This window comes from Gopherus flavomarginatus, chromosome 11 (assembly GCF_025201925.1).
Source record: "Gopherus flavomarginatus isolate rGopFla2 chromosome 11, rGopFla2.mat.asm, whole genome shotgun sequence".
NCBI classification, from domain to species: Eukaryota; Metazoa; Chordata; order Testudines; family Testudinidae; genus Gopherus; species Gopherus flavomarginatus.
This window is the reverse complement of record NC_066627.1, coordinates 5,748,307-5,765,089: the sequence shown is the minus strand read 5'-3', so window position 1 is coordinate 5,765,089 and position 16,783 is coordinate 5,748,307. Positions and strand designations below refer to the sequence as shown.

General features: G+C 50.1%; 2 pseudogenes; both read left to right on the top strand.

Moving 5' to 3' along the window:
• Positions 1-2,262: 2,262 nt before the first annotated feature.
• LOC127031764 (olfactory receptor 958-like) lies at positions 2,263-3,200 on the top strand (annotated as a pseudogene).
• A 6,593-nt stretch (positions 3,201-9,793) lies between these two features.
• On the top strand, positions 9,794-10,733 carry LOC127031763 (olfactory receptor 10G6-like; annotated as a pseudogene).
• Positions 10,734-16,783: the final 6,050 nt, after the last annotated feature.

The window sequence follows — 16,783 nt, the reverse complement described above, 5'->3', positions numbered from 1 at the left end:
AGACAATTCAATCCAATTGAGAGTTTCACCCAGCCAGTAGGAATTGGGAGTCCAATGCCCAGTGAACTGGAATGAGTTGTGGGAGACTGGCTCCTTTGAAAATCCCACCCTGAAAAGCTCTGTGCCTCAGTTTCCCCTTGTAGCATGTGGCTGATAATTCTCACTGTGTTTGGTTAGCTAGTGAGCTCTGACAGGCAGGATCTGTCTTGCCCTGTGTCTGAGCGGCATCCAGGACAACAGTGCCAGGATCGAGATGGAGTTGCTGGGAGCTATTGTACTACCCCAAACGACTCAACGCTCTTCTTGGAGTCTCTGGTATCTTGTAAACAGTGATGTGAAGTCGTATGCAGGACGTAGGCTGTCCTCCATCTACACAGGCGTAAATTTCACCTACACACATAATCACACCAGTGCATGAATACATCCCTATGTTCACAGAGACACAGAGATGGGGGCAGGAGAACAGCAGGACATACAACCCCAGGAGAAAGCTGTGCTGGATTCAGAGCCCTCCAGCTCAACCTCTGGCCCAGTTTACTCCTATTTCACGTCCCTGGGGGGAATTTGTTGGCTTATGTCACAGAACCGGAGAGACTAGACAAGCATGAAAGTCCCATCTCATCCCCCCTCCAATGGCTGGGCCAGATTCTCAGTTGGTAGATATCTACAGAGTTCCCGTGATTCCAGTAGTATTAATCCTGATTTTCACCAAGTGCCAGGCTGGGAGAGGAAGGAGCCCCAGGGAATCCAATGGAATTGCTCAGGAGTCAGGTCAAGGGGAGCAAGACTTGAATCTGGACTTTGGTGGAGGTGGAGATCTGGCCAATTCGGTTCCATGGCACTACTCTTACTGAGGCCGCCTGAGGGCCAATCCCACAGGTCCATGAGCGTTAGCTGAAATTATGCCCAATCTCCATTAATTGGAGACTCAACCAAGTTCTCAGACCAGGAGCCTCACTGGGATTTAGGATCCTGGTCCTGAGGGGCCCGGTGGAGATTTAAAGACCAGGGAGAGCTGTAAGGAGGCTGTAAGCTGTGAGAAAGCTGTGGGATCTGCAGCAGCGTGGGGTGATATGCTGCAGATTAGGTCTCCTGGTTGGATACCAAGCAACCAGGTTCTGCACCTCTCCTGGGCGATGAGCCATTTGGGATAAGAAAGCTGGATGGTTCTAGAGAGGAGTCACGACCGGGAGACAGAAAGGGAGAATTCCCATCAGCTGGAGCGGCCTCTCCCAGTGCAGCCAGTGTAAGGCCCATGCTTTGGTAAAGTTCTTCTCTCTCTGTCCCTCAGTCTCTGCCTGTCTCTACCTCATGACGATAAAGGTGTCAGCCAAATATTTTCTTTAGAGAGAAATCGATCCAGCAGTCCAGCAATCCACACCTGTGCAGTACCTGCCTGCCTGTCTCTGTATCATTTATCTTCCTTTCTCCATCTGTCATAACCAGAACCCTCCAGTATCTCTGCTTCCCGTGACTGTCCTGCCTGGGAAACTCCGTGGAAAAATGCAGACATTTTGTCGTTGTCCTTCAAATCTGACCTTTTAAAAACCCCTGTCCCATCTACAGAGCCCAGCCTGCTGTTCACTGCACAGCGATGACAAGCTGTGTCTAGGGGCCCTGGAACAATTTCTGTAGTGAGGGCGCTGAGTGCCATTGAACCAAACTGTGAACCCTGGATATGATAAAAACCACATTAAGCCACGGGGTGCTGCCGAATTCCCAGCACCCGTAGCTCCACCACCTCTGGCTGTGGTTCTTCCCGTTCTCCTTCTTTCCATTTCCTTCTCTCTCTACTCTGATAAATACCCCCAAACAACTGACAGCTCTAACAAAGCTCAGGTCATTCAAAGCTGAGAGAGAAAAAACTACTAGTGAGAAACGCTAGCCACAAACGCAAGGCTCTGAGGTACTGTGGTGAGAGGGGGGGTAAGGACCTAGATAGAATAGAACTGAAGAAATTGGAGTAGGTGAGGAGAGAAGAGAAGAACATGAATAGAATAGAATAGACGTCCCCATTGTCTCTTTGTCTCTGGACAGTAAAATCATCATGGCAGATATTTTCTCTCTCTATGATCAGCGCCAGACCAGTGAGGCCATGACCCCAACTGGCAATCCAGTGACTGAAATATACACCGCTCCCAATGGCAGTGAATAATGGGGGGCAGTGGAAGGAACAGTGACCATTGCAGCTATATGACAATAGGTCTTTTTGTTTCAGTAACTCACTGACATTATTTCTCTCCCCTACCCAGGAATGAGTCCCACATGGGACTGGTCAACCACACTGTGGTGACTCATTTCATCCTCTTAGGGATCCCCGATGCCAACGGCCTCCAGACCATCCTCTTCATCATCTTCTTAGCCTTCTACCTCTGCACACTGCTGGGCAACCTGCTCATCTTCTCAGCCATCCTCACTGACCCCTGCTTGCACACCATCATGTATTTCTTCCTCTGCAATCTCTCCCTGCTGGACATTGGTTTTTCCTCCATTAGTACTCCCAAAATGCTGACCAACCTTTGGTTTCAGAGTAGGGTCATCTCGCTAGGTGGGTGCATGTCCCAGGTCTTCTTCTACCACATCCTGGGCAGCACCGAGTGCCTACTCTACACCGTCATGGCCTAAGACCGGTACGTGGCCATCTGCCACCCGCTGTGCTACCAGCTCATCATGAACCGGAGGATGTGCGCCCCCTTTTGGCTGCTGGCACCTGGATCAACAGCTCCTTCCACACCACCATTCTCACCAGCCTGGCCTTCATGCTGCCCTACTGTGGATCCAATATGGTGGACTATTTCTTCTGTGACATCTTCCCGGTGGTCAAGCTGGTCTGTGCAGACACGTACATCATTGAGACCGTTACCTTGACAAACACTGGTCTGGTGCCCATAACTTGCTTCCTCCTCATTCTCACATCCTACATCAGAATCATCTATTCTGTCTTGAATATGAATTCGGCCGAAGGGTGGCGCAAAGTGGCCTCCACTTGCACCTCGCATGTGGTGGTGGTGACGCTGTTCTTTGGTCCCTGTGCACCGGTCTACACTCAGCCCCACCTAAGCAAAATGCTGATGACTGCTGTGCAGATCTTTGGCAATGTGGTCATGCCCATGCTGAACCCGGCTATCTATACGCTGAGGAACAAGGAGGTGAAGGCAGCTCTGAAAAAACTGAGAGGGGGTCAAATGCCTGAACATTGATGTGTAGCAGCTGTAGGAATCACACATGAGTCTGAATGGACATACATCTACAAATACATCTGCATGCTTGCTCCATGGGTTTTGTGAACCTCTGTGTCTCTCCCCATCCCCACACAGCCCCATCTATCTATCTGGAGTTCTACAAATCATAGAAATGCTCCTAAAAATCCCTTCCTGTTTTTTTACATTCTGTAAGGCTGACATTTTCAAAGCTGTCTAAGGGACCAGCATACTCAGTCTACATCAAAATTAAAAGGAACTGGAGTGCCAAATTTTGTAGAAGACGATGTAAATCTCAGCTTTGTTACACAGATCTTCAGAAGCAAGTGCAGCATCTTCTGCAAATGCAAAAGGGAAGGAAAAAAATTCCCTTCATCTTCTGGTATGAACCACAGCTCACCGAGCACCTGCCCTAGGTAGCTGCCTAAAATTCCTGGGAGAACCATTGGATTTTTCACCATGCCCTAAAGATCAATGGATTTGTGGTAAAATTTGCAAAACCGCCTAAGTGATTTAAGAGACTAACTCCCAGTTTCAAAAGTGATGGAGGCATTTAGGAGTTTTATTCTCCCTGAAAAGCTGTGGGAAGTATGTGTCTGAGGACCAGATTTTCAAAGGCATTTTTTAGTCATCTAATAAGGTTTCTAAGAGCACCTTGAGTGAGTCAGGCACCAGACAACCAGTTACTTTCCATAGAAGTTAAACACCTAACCTATTTAAAAGCTCTATGTGCCTAGTGGAATTTACTAAACTCTTTCATAAAGCTAGACCTTATGGCAGATTTTTAAAGATAGGCACCTACTGGGATTTTCAAAAGATTTGCTCATAGAAATCAATGAGAGTTAGATGTCCAGCACCAGATTCTTAAAGGTGTGACAGATACAGCAATTTCCTGGATAAACCTTATTGAGTTAAGTTTAATCCCTTGGGGTCTGTTGTATTACAAATACAATTGTGCATGTATTCTTGTGGACTGAGTGTAACTTTTCTAGGAGAGTGATGAATGGAATCTTGGGGAAATGTGAGGAACTTCAAAGAACTGTTTGGGACAGTACATGTGAAGGGGTCCAGGGGGTACTTTGGAGGTCTTTCAAAGCTATGTTGCATGAAGAAAAAAAAATTCTCTATGGATTACCTGCTCCTGGAAACTCCAGATCAAAACCCCCATCCTGCATAAAGAATGGACTAAACTTGCTGTGCTGCAGCTAGTTCTGAGCTGAGGCTGTTATGAGCTGGTAACCACAGAAGAGACCCGGCTGTACAGTTTGAAGGACTAATCCCCTGACAGAGCCCATGTTGGAGTTGGGCTTGTCTCTGCTAAGCTTATTGCTATACATGTAGGTTCTTTTATAGTTTTTAGTGATATCTCTGTATTGCTTTTACCTTAAGAATAAAATACGCTTGCTTAGGAAGAACTGTGTGGTAAGAACTGTGCACCACCCAGAGGGGAGCAGCAAAGCAGGGCTGCTTAGGCAGGATGGCTTTTGAGGGAATAATGCAGTGAAGGGAACTGTTAAGCCTGGAAATGCCCCAGTCAGGAGGGAAAGAGACATGGGTCTCCTCCCAAGGAAGGTAGGGAGCTGAAAGCCTGCTTAGAGATGCGCCTCTGCTGGACCACTACGGAGAAATACCAGTGTAGTTACCCTGAACTGTGACAATAATCTGGGCCTAAACTCCAAGGCCATTTGAAAATCCCACTATGTGCCTATCTGCACCTGTAGATGGTGATATACCTGTGAAAATCTGGCCTTTGTCCCATGGAATTTCAGTGAGAACTGGGCAGCTTAATGGCTTTTGAAATTGGGACCTACTCCTAAGACAATTAGATGGTTTTTAAAAATTTACCCTCTACTTAGGTACAGCTAGAAAGAGAAATAAGTAAAAAAAGTAATGAAAATGCTAATAGAAGATTTAGCTAATGTGAGAACTCTACACTTATCACACACAATGTGTTTGGGATTTGTGCTGCTTATGTAGTGCGTCTTCTGCATGTGGTTGTGCTTGAAGTTTGAGTACTACGGAGTGGGAATAAAACCTGTGAATAAAACTTTGTTTTTCTTGTTTCCTACCCTCAGCTGTTGTTTGATTGGAACTTGTCTCTAAGTTTTCTGTCTGACGAAGTGGGTATTCACCCACGAAAGCTCATGTTCCAATACGTCTGTTAGTCTATAAGGTGCCACAGGACTCTTCGCTGCCTCTAAGCTTTGTGTGCTTTTTCTAGGTGTTCCAATGAAAAATAAATCTGGAACTCAGTGTCTAGAGAGGACTGGGCCCATTTATAAGACTGGCAGAGAACAAGTGAAATTTAAGAGAACAGTAAAAATATGAAAGAAAATAGTTGGATTTTAAGACTGGAATTTCCAAAAGGAAGACAAAAGTCTAGGGCAATTAGACATTTAGCTCCTGGGAGGTGCCTTTGAAATTCCCACTCTAAAGTACAAGCGTGATAGGAAGTTCACCAGGGAGCGCAGATGGTCTGCTCACCGGTTACTTACCACTTAAGCCCTAAACTGCACACTTAGTCTGACAAACTCAAGGCCACAAGATACTGAGGCCAAGAGCTTTTTAGATTTCAAAAAAGGATCCGACAGGGGTACAGATGACAACATCTTGAGTTATATAAAAGCCAGTCACTACCATCATTATTATGGACTAGCAATAAATGATCCCTTGAAGCTTTTCTTTGATGGAAAATTGGGTTTTCAATGGACCTGCACTGGGAAAAACATCACCCACTAGATGAGAACGTGAACCTCTACAACTGAAAAATTGGTTACATTGACACACAATGAACTGAGCACCAAGGAAATTAATGCTACTAGGCCAAAAAGTTATAGAAATCTCACTACATATCGATATGGCCATATGACCAGCCCCTGACTGGTATAAACTGACATGTCCCCACTGACTTTAATTCACACCAGTTGGAGATCTGAACCATTGACTTCCATGGAGCTGAGGCAGGTTCACACCAGTTGGGGATCTGCCTCCTCTGTGGCAGGCACTGTGCAGTCAGTCCTTGTCCTAAAGTGCTCATGATCTAAACAGTCTAAAGGAAGTGGCACTAATCTCATTTTACAGATGGGAAGCCAAAGCAAGCAGAGTGCAAGTGACACAGGTTGTCTGGAGTCCAATTGGTGCCGACTTTCAAAAGTGCCAGAGGGTGCTCAACCCCTGGCTCTTCCCTAGGCCCAACCCCTACCCCCACTCCCACTCCACCCCTTCCTCCAAAGCCTTAACCCTGCCCTGACTCTTCCCCTGCTCCACCCTGACCCCGCTTCTTCCTGCCCCATTTCACCCCCTCTCCAGACAGTTGACAAGAGGTTAAGGATAGTTATCATAAGGAAATAGATTCAAGTAGTGTAATGACTCAGCCGTTCCCAGTCTCTATTCAAGCCAGAGTTAATGGTATCTAATTTGCAAATCAATCAAGCTCAGCAGTTTCTCCTTGGAGTCTGTTTTTGAAGTCTTTCTGTTGAAAAATTGTCACCTTCAGGTCTGTTACTGAGTGGCCAGAGAGGTTGAAGTGTTCTCCTGTTGGTTTCTGAGTGTTATGATTCCTGATGTCAGGTTTGTGTCCATATATTCTTTTGCATAGAGACTGTCCGGTTTGGCCAATGTACATGGCAGAGGGGCATTGCTGGCACATGATGGCATAGATCACATTAGTAGATGTGCAGGTGACTGGCATGGCTGATGTGATTAGGTCCATGATGGTGTCACTTGGATAGATATGTGGACAGAGTTGGCATTGGGCTTTGTTGCAAGGATAGGTTCCTGAGTTAGTGTTTTTGTTGTGTGGTGTGTGGTTGCTGGTGAGTATTTGTTTCAGGTTGGGAGGCTGTTTGTAAGCGAGGACTGGCCTGTCTCCCAAGATCTGTGAGAGTGAGGGATTGTTTTTCAGGATAGGTTGTAGATCTTGGATGATGCGCTGGAGAGGTTTTAGTTGGAGGCTGAAGGTGACGGGTAGTGGTGTTCTGTTACTTCACTCTCATTACACTACTTGAATCTTTTTCCATAGGATAACTATCCTTACACCTCTTGTCAACAGTCTATAATTGATCATTTTGATTATCACTACAAAAGTTTTTTTCCTGCTGATAACAGGTCATTTTAATTAATTAGCCTCTTAGAGCTGGTATGGCATCTTCTCTGTATGTATATATATAGTCTTATTATATGATCCATTCTTCGCATCTGATGAAGTGTGCTGTAGCCCAAGAAAGCTTATGCTCAAATAATTTTTTAGTCTCTAAGGTGCCACAAGTACTCCTGTTTTTCCTAGGCAGTCATTTCCCATTTTATAAGTGTGTAACTGATTGTTCCATCCTAAATAGAGTAATTTGCAATTTGTCCTTATTGAATTTCATGCTATTTACTTCAGACCATTTATCCAGTTTGTACAGATGATTTTGAATTATAATCCTGTCCTCCAAACCCCTCCCAGCTTGGTATCATCCACAAACCCTGTAAGTGTACTCTCTGTACCACGATCTAAATTGTTGATGAAGCTATTGAACAGAACCAAACCCAGAACTGACTCATTATGCCCTTCCAGCCTTACTGTGAACCAGTGATAATTCCTCTCTGGGAATTGTTGTCCAACTAGTTATGCACCTACATTATAGTAGCTCCATCTAGGTTTTATTTCCCTAGTTTGTACATGAGAGGTCATGCAAGACTGTATCAAAAGCCTTAGTAAAGTCTAGGGCAGGGGTCTCCAACTCAAATCACCAAGAGGACCACACGAGGACTAGTCCATTGGCCTGAGGGCCGCATCACTGACACCTTTACATATAAAGATACAAAAGACCCGGCTCTGCCCCTGGCCCTGCCCCCACTCCACTCCTTCTATGAGGCCCTGTCCCACCCCACCTTTTCCTACCCCTTCTCCACCCCCGTTCCAACCCCTTTCCCTCCAAGTCTGTTCCAAACCCAGGGTGGTTCCCCCTAATGCCACTTTGGGTTCAGAACAGATTTGGAGGGGAGAGCAACCCCTGATGACCCCCCTCATCCCATTGCATAAAACAAAGCACCCACTAGTGCCATTCTGGAGCACGGGGGACAGTACTGACTGGTAGGGGAGCGTGCCCCCAACTGAGCCCATACCCCAGTCCCTGAAGTCTCACGCTGGGCTATTCTTGTAAGATCCATAGTCTCCTTTAATAGCTAAGTCAATGCTCTGTCGCCTTCATTTTTGCCCCAAACACCATTTGTAATGATGCCCATTGGGGTTTGCCCATGGGGGACCTCATTACTTGCTTGAAAATACAGCAAATGTCAACAGTTTAATATGAGTGGCACTGGTGGGAGAGAAGTACCCGAGGGGGAAGAGGCGAGAGCACAGAGACTAGTGCAGGAGGGACGCAAGATTAAAGGAAGCTGCAGAGAGAAGGGACACAACAGAGCTGACGGCAAAATATAACAGGACCCACCCAGCTCAGTCTCCCACCGTGAGAGGCAAGTTCATGGACTCTGCAGCCGGCAAGTCCGGGATGATCTCCTATAGGGGACATTTACCCCGAGTCCCTGCCTGTTTGGGGCTGGCATCACCCTGGAGCCAAAGCCACCTCCTGTGTGAAATGTTTGATTGGGGGGATTTAAAGGAGATCTCAGAGCATGGAAGAGAGCAAATAGGACCTGCTTGAAGACCAAATCATGCATCCCAGCTGCAACACACTCCAGGTAACTGTATCCAGAGGGGCAGCTGCAGGACTGCTCTGTCACCTGTTTCAGTCTCTCTCCACTGCTCTTCCTCACTACAGGGCCAGGTCCCTAACTGGTGAAAATTCCAATTCCCCATGGCAAGTGAGTCCTTCATGCCACAGAACAGCCACTTGCTCCTTGATGATAGCCTGAACTGGCAACATCAAGGGAAGGTGCAAAAACCTCTGCAGGGGGCAGTTCCAGTATTGACTTTCCAGAGAGGGTTTTTTTTCCTATTCCAGGTCACTTAGAGGTTGAGTTTGACCCAATCGTAGGAAGTTTTATCCCCATCTGATCTTCGGAGCACCCTGGTTGAAATACACACTTGTGCAGTTGGGCCAGCATGAGGACTAGACACCAAAGTCCTGAGGTGGGGGTTTTAAAAGGACTTCCTCTTGTCACATGTGGGCTGCAGGGAGTTAGAAGATGGGGAGGGGACACTAGGATCAGGACTCTTGGATTGTAGGGTTGTATCCCCATCCCTGGGAATGGAATGGAGTCTAGTGGGGAAGATTGGGGATGGACTGGGGCTTCTGGATTATTTTCACAACTCTGGGTGGTGAGTGAGAGGTAAGGGGTGGGGAAGGGATGTGAGTCAGGTGTCCTGGGTTGTATTTCCACCTCTGGGAGGTAAGTGTGGTCCACAAGGTTAGAGCAAGGGCAGCTGGTTGCCAGGACTCCAGAGTTAAGGTCCCAGCTCTTGGAGCTGAGCAGGTCTAGTGGGGTAGAGCATAGAGGGAGAGATGGGGAGTCAAGGCTTCTGGACTCGATTCTTCCCCTGGCACAGGAATGAATCTTGTCCCAAATGCCCCAGCAAAGATCATCGATTGCTTCTCTGCTCATTAATCATTAACACCCCGGGTTCACCTTGAGGGACACAGACCGAGTGAATGAAGTGTGGGAACCGGTCTCAGCTGACCCATTTCATCCTGGTGGGGCTCCCATATCCCCCAGAGCTGTGGATTCCCTTGTTGCTCTTCTTCTTCATCGTCTACCTGTTGACGCTGTGCGGGAACCTGCTCATATGGCTGGCGGTGGCCCGGGAGCGCCGGCTGCACAAGCCCATGTACATGTTCCTCTGCTGCTTGTCCTTCCTGGCCATGATGGTCTCCTCAGTGGTGGTTCTCAAGATGGAAGCCGGCTTCCTGCGGGGCAGCAGGGCCATCTACTTCCAGGACTGCGTGGTCCAGCTCTTCTTCCTCTTCCTTGGCTGCACCGAGTGCTTCCTCTACATGGTTATGGCCTACGACCGCTTCCTGGCCATTTGCAAGCCACTGCACTACAACGTCATTATGAACCACAGAACCTGCCTGTGCCTGGCAGTAGTGACCTGGTTAGAGGGCTCCCTGCACTCCACCATACAGACCGTGCTGACCTTCCAGCTGCCCTATGGCCAAGAGAACAGGGTGCTATATACATCCTCTGTGATATCCGAGCTGTGCCAAAGCTGGCCTGAGGGGACACGGCGCTCAACGAGCTGTTGACATTTGTGGACATTGGCTTCCTGGCCCTCACCTGCTTCCTTCTCATCCTGATGTCCTATGTCTACATCGTCTCAGCCTCCTGAGGATTCGCTCGGCCCAGGGCAGGCATCGGGCCTTCTTCACCTGCATGGCTCATGATACTGTGGTGGTGACCTACTATGTGGCTGGCCTCTTCATCTACCTGAGGCCAGGATCCTGGCACCCACTGGATGGTGTGGTGGCTGTATTTTACACCACGGTGACCCCGCTCCTCAACCCCCTCATCTACACGCTGAGGAACAAGGAGATGAAAGATGCCGTGATGAGACTGGGGGGCAGGAAACTGCCGGGCCCTGAGCTATGATTATTCCGCTTTCAGCCGGAACTGCCTGACAACTGGCCAGGGAGAGAGGGACTTGGAAACAGAAGTCAGGACTCCCCTGTTCTGCCCCTGTTCGGTGGGGGAGCTGATGTCAGTGGCTTGGAACAGACACGGCTGAAAGTTCAGATTTTTCATTTTTGCCCCTGACTCTGGGAGAGGAGCAGGTTACTGTGCTTGGGAGCAGGTTAGGTGCGTGGGAGGTGGCTCTGGGCTGTGGCAGGGGGTTAGGGTGTGGACTCTGGGTTTGGGGATGGGGTTGAGAGGTTAGGTGTGTGGGAAGGGGCTCTGGGCCAAGGCAGGAGTTTGGGGTGCAGGGGAGGTGTGGGCTCTGATCTGGGGGGTGAGGTTGAGAGGTTAGGCGTTTGGGAGGGGGCTCTGGCCTTGGGCAGGGCATTGGGGTTTGGACTCTGGGCTGGGGGGTGTGGTCGAAGGATTAGGTGTATTAGAGGGGGGTCTGGGCCAGGGCAGGCGGTTCGGGTGCAGGGGCGGTGCGGGCTCTGGGTGGGGTTGCAGGCTCTGGAGTGAGGACAGGGGTGAGGGGTTGGAGTGCAGGAGGGGGCTTGGAGCTGGGGAAGGGGCTTGGAGCAAGGAGGGTTTGAGGGGTGAGGTCTCCAGGCAGTGCTTACATTGGGCAGCTCCTGGTCAGCAATGCAGTGGAGTTAAGGCAGGCTCCCTGACTGCCCTGGCTTGGCCTGACTCCCGGGAGCAAACAGCAAATCCCTGTGGCTGCTGGGCAGGGGGCCAGGAGGGCTCTGCACACTGCTAATGCCTGCAGGTGCTGCCCCCACAGCTCCCTCTGGCTGAAGTTCACTGTTTCCAGCCAATGAGAGCTGAAGAGTTGGCGCTTGGGGCGGGGTGTGGGGGCAGCGTGCAGAGACCCCCTGGCCCTGGCCACCCCTGCACCTAGGAGCCAGACATGCTGCCACTTCCAGGAGCCACGCGGAGCCAGGGCAGGCAGGGACCCTGCCTTAGCTCCCATACGCCACCGGACTTTTAGTGGCCTAAAATCTCCCAGATTGGCTTTATTCGCCTCGGGGAGATACAGCCCAATGCTGGGAGACTCCTGGCCAGACCGGGAGGGTTGGCAACCTTAGCTGTATTTGATGCTGTGAGAAGGTAGTGCTGTACCCCCTCTTTGAGATGATATGGGAGGAAGAAGTGATTCCGGTAGACTGGAAAGAGGGATATCTCATCAAAATCCCTAAGAAAGGAGACCTTAGCAACTGTGCCAATTTTAGAGGAATCACACTCCTGTGGGTGCCAGGGAAGGTCTTTAACCGAGTCCTCTTAGAGAGAATGAAGGATGCCGTTGATCCACAGCTACGAGATAAACAGGCAGGTTTCCGGCAGAACAGCATGCACGGACCAGATAGCAACGCTTCGCATCATAGTTGAGCAGTCTATAGTGTGGAACTCCTCGTTGTACATCAATTTTGTTGACTATGAGAAAGCGTTCGATAGCATGGATCGAGAGACCCTTTGGAAGCTCCTTCGGCACTACGGCATCCCAGCAAAGGTGGTCAACCTGATCAAGAACTCATATGACGGTATACACTGTAGAGTGATCCATGGAGGGCAGCTCACTAACAGCTTCCAGGTGCAAACTGGAGTCAGGCAAGGATGCTTGTTGTCACCACTTCTCTCTCTTCTTGTCATCGATTGGATTATGAAGACATCCACCTACGAGCGTAGGAACGGAATCCAGTGGACGTTGTGGACCCAGCTTGATGACCTGGACTTTGCTGACGACCTTGCACTTCTTTCGCACAGTAAACAGCAGATGCAAGAGAAGATCAATGTAGTGGCAGCCACGTCATCACAGGTTGGCCTAAACATTCACAAGGACAAGACCAAGATCCTTAGGATTAACTCCACTAGCAATGACCCAGTAACACTGAATGGAAGCCCCCTGGAAGAAGTGCAGTCCTTTACCTACCTAGGTAGCATCATCGACCAGCAGGGTGGCACAGACGCAGACATCAAAGTAAGGATTGGTAAGGCAAGAGCAGCCTTCTTACAGCTCAAGAAGATCTGGAGCTCTAGAGAGCAGTCTTTGGCAATAAAAATTTGACTGTTCAACTCCAATGTGAAATCAGTCCTACTGTGTGGAGCTGAAACCTGGAGGACAACCAAAACAACCATCAGGAAGATCCAGACCTTCATAAATCGCTGCCTCAGAAGGATTCTCCAGATCCCCTGGCCAGACACCATCAGTAACATCCAACTCTTGTAGAGGACCGGTCATCTTCCAGCAGAGGAAGAAATCAGAAGGAGAAGGTGGGGCTGGATAGGACATACACTACGCAAGCAGCCAACTAACATCACCAGACAGGCACTGCGGTGGAACTCTCAAGGCAAGCGGAAAAGAGGCCATCCAAGAAACACCTGGCGACGTGACCTTCAGGTTGATAGCAAAAAGATGGGCTATACCTGGAACCAGTTAGAAAAAATGGCCCAGGATAGAGGACTCTGGAGATCTGTTGTTGGCGGCCCATACCCAGATTGGGGTGACTGGCATGAGTGAGTGTGTGATCAGAGGAGGGGCTGGGAATCCTCCTGTAATCGATCCCTAGAGCTGGAAGGAGTGTGGGGTCTAACGATAAGAGTGGGGTAGGGAGGGGACTGGAGGGTCCAGACACCTAACAGGATGACAGGGGGTCTGAACACCCAAATAGGCAATTGAATCAACAGGTTGCATGCAATGTCATTATGCAAAAATCATATACCAGGTAAGGTCTTGTACAGGGCCAGCTCTAGGTCTTTTGCTGCCTCAAGCAAAAAAAAATTTTGGCTGCCCCTTGTCCCAGCCCTGGGCTTCTTGCCACACCTCCTTGTTGCCCCAGCCCTGGGCTTTCCCCCCACACCCACACCCCCTGCTGCCCCAGCTCTGGGCTCCTCCTTCCCTAACACCATTAACCCTCCACACACACCTCCTGCTGCCCCAGCCCTGGGCTCTCCCCCACACACCTGTACCCTCCTTCCGCTGCAGCCCTGGGTCACTGGTAATTCGCTCCCAGGGCAGGTCATTCAGCAGGAATTCAGGATGTGCACAGAACACACAGGACTGGTTCCCATATGGTTACAGAACTGCAGTAAAGTGGAACAGTTTTCAGCTTGTGTGAGCAGAGGATATCTGGATGCATATTATAAGACTGTCCTAAATGAATGAGAAGTTGAGGTGCCTTTATTATTCTTTTGTTCCACTCTATCTTTCTCTGGGGAATTTGCCAATGCAATATCACTGTCTTCCTTTTAAATAAATAAATAAACAAAAAGGCAATGACTGTTGAAAATAGCAATTCCAGTCCTAATAACCACTGGAAAGCATTTCTTGCTCAATTTTATCCTACTTTTTCTACAGCAAGTTACAGTGGATCAGTATATTTGATTTGGGAGAAATGAAGTAACAGCTGCCCAAACTGAGCTTGAGCACTCCTGAATTTTGAGGTGTTCCAATCTGGAAGGTGGGTGCCGGGGGGGGGCCTGTGGCTCCGTGGGGGGAGCACAGCAGCGTGTGGAGCCAGACACGATGGTCTAAGTGGCACGGTAAGGAGGCTGAGGGATTGGAGAAGGGGTGGGAGGTTTCAGGGGGCAGTCAAGGGACAGGGAGCAGGGAGGGTTGGATGGGGCGGAGGTTCCGGGGGGCAGTCAGGGGACAGGCAGCGGTTGGATAGGCATGGGAGTCTCAGGAGTTTGTCAGGGGACAGGTAGGGGGTGGGATCCTAGGGGGGAAGTTGGGGGGGTCTCAGGAGGGGGAAGAAGGAGACAAGGAGAAGGGAGGCTTAGATAGGGGGTGGGGTCCCAAGGGGCAGTTAGGGGCAGGGGTCCTGGGAGGGGGCAATCAGGGGTCAAGGACCAGCGGCGCTCAGATAGAGTGTGGGGTCCTGGGGGGGCGTTAGGGGCAGGGGTCCCGGGTGGGGGTGATCAGGGAGCAGGGGGGGTTGGATGGGTTGAGGTTTCTGTGGGGGGCAGTTGGAGGGAGTGGATGGTGGCAGGAGGGGCTACCCTCCCTCCCCATGGAGTGTCCTATATTTTGAATGTTAAACCATGGTATCCCCACCCTTTAGAGTGCAGCTCTCCATTCACAGCAGGCTGCAGCATGAGGTCCCCCCCTTCTTTTCCTGTTGGTAGTGGCCAAGGGAATGCTGGGAAATGTAGTTCTTTCCCTGCTCCAGGCTGGCTTTATAGGCAGGGAGCTAACCAAGGAACTACAGCTCGCAGAGCCCCCTGTTGGTTCTCAGCTCCCATGCTGGATCTCTGCTGCCCCTGCAAATGGGCTGCACCAAGCACATGCTTGCTTTGCTGGTGCCTAGAGCCGCCCCTGGTCTTGTATGAAAGCTTGTAGTGGTCTGAACTCCATGGCCAAGCTGAGGTATGAGTACAGACTGTGGTTATGAAACTCTATCTTATGCTCATGACTGGTACTACAAATCCCAGCTCCTCACAGCAAGGAGCGGGGGGGGGGGGGGGGAGGGGGGTCCTCCCAAGCCTATTGTGTACACAACACAACCACTGCCAGGGAAAGACAGTGGGGGCTTTCAAGGCTGATTCCCCACTCTGGCACTTTGAGTGCAGAAGGTGAGGTCCCTCAAGGACTCCAAGAATTAATACTGGCACTCCAGGCTGGTAATGCTGCCACTACCCAAGTGGCCTTTTGCCAACTGTAGCAGAGCGGTCACCCCACTCCGGCCCTGAAGGGGTTAAAGGGCAGCCCTTGGAGAGGGCTGAGAGCCAAGAAGAAAAGCCTAGGAGGCAGCCAATCAGGGCCAGGCTGGGCCCTATAAAAGAGCTGCAGGGCCAGAAAGCATGGAGTCACTCTCCAGGCTTGGAGGGAGAAGGGCCTGGCTGCCTGGGAACAGAGGGTACGTGATGCAGAGCAGGGCTGGGGAAAGGCAAGAGGAGCTGAGGAGCTCCAGCCTGGCAACTTCCCAGGCTGAGGCCTGATTAAGGCCAAAGCAGGTACTGGGGCTGCAGCCTGGGGATGGGCAGAGGCAGCTGGTCCAACCTCTTTGCCAGTGATGAGTGGCCATTACAGACTGCAATCTGCCCCAGCAAGCAGGGGCTAGGTGATGACTGGCAGTAGCCACTGAGGCAAGGTGAGTATAGAGGGTTGGAGGTTGCCCTGGGAGGGGAGACCCAAAGTGTGTGGGGGGTACTGCTGGGGGCAGAACCCTGAGGTACAGGGCACTGGGGTCTGGGAGGGAAACGGTGGTCGAGGCAGGAGAGACAGCGGCCAGCAGAAGTGCTCCGTGCTGGAATCGAGCTAATTCCTGAGGCAACCAGGAAGAGGCGCTGTGCCAGTGAGTGTCGAGCTGCTACACCAATCCAGAAAAAACCTCACTTGGCAAGATTTTTTTCTGAGGCCCTTTGGCTTTTCCACCCCTCCCTTGGGGCAGCCAACAAAGAAAACAAAAGAAAGGGGAAGCTCAGCTGTTGTATCAGCTGCTTAACAGATGCACAAACCTTTACCTCCTAAGAGTATGTCTACACTATGGGATTATTCCGATTTTACAGAAATCGATTTTTGGAAACAGATTTTATAAAGTCAATTGCACACGGCCACAATAAGCACATTAATTCAGAGGTGTGCATCCATGTACCGAGGCTTGCGTCGACTTCCAGAGCATTGCACTGTGGGTAGCTATCCCATAGCTATCCCATAGTTCCCACAGTCTCCACCGCCCATTGGAATTCTGGGTTGAGATCTCAATGCATGATGGGGCCAAAAATTTGTCGTGGGTGGTTATGGGTAAACGTCATCTGTCAATCCTTCCTCCATGAATGCAACGGCAGACAATCATTTTGCGCCCTTTTCCCTGGATTGCCCAGGCAGACGCCATAGCACAGCAATCACTGTCACCATATGTCTACTGGATGCTGCTGACAGACACGGTAGTGCAGCGCTACGCAGCAGCATCTCCTTGCCTTTGGAAGTTAGCAAAGATGGTTACCAGCCCTACTGTACCGTTGGCTGCTTTGCAAGTTGACAAAAATGGTTACCAGTCACACTGTACTGTCTGCTGCTGTCATGG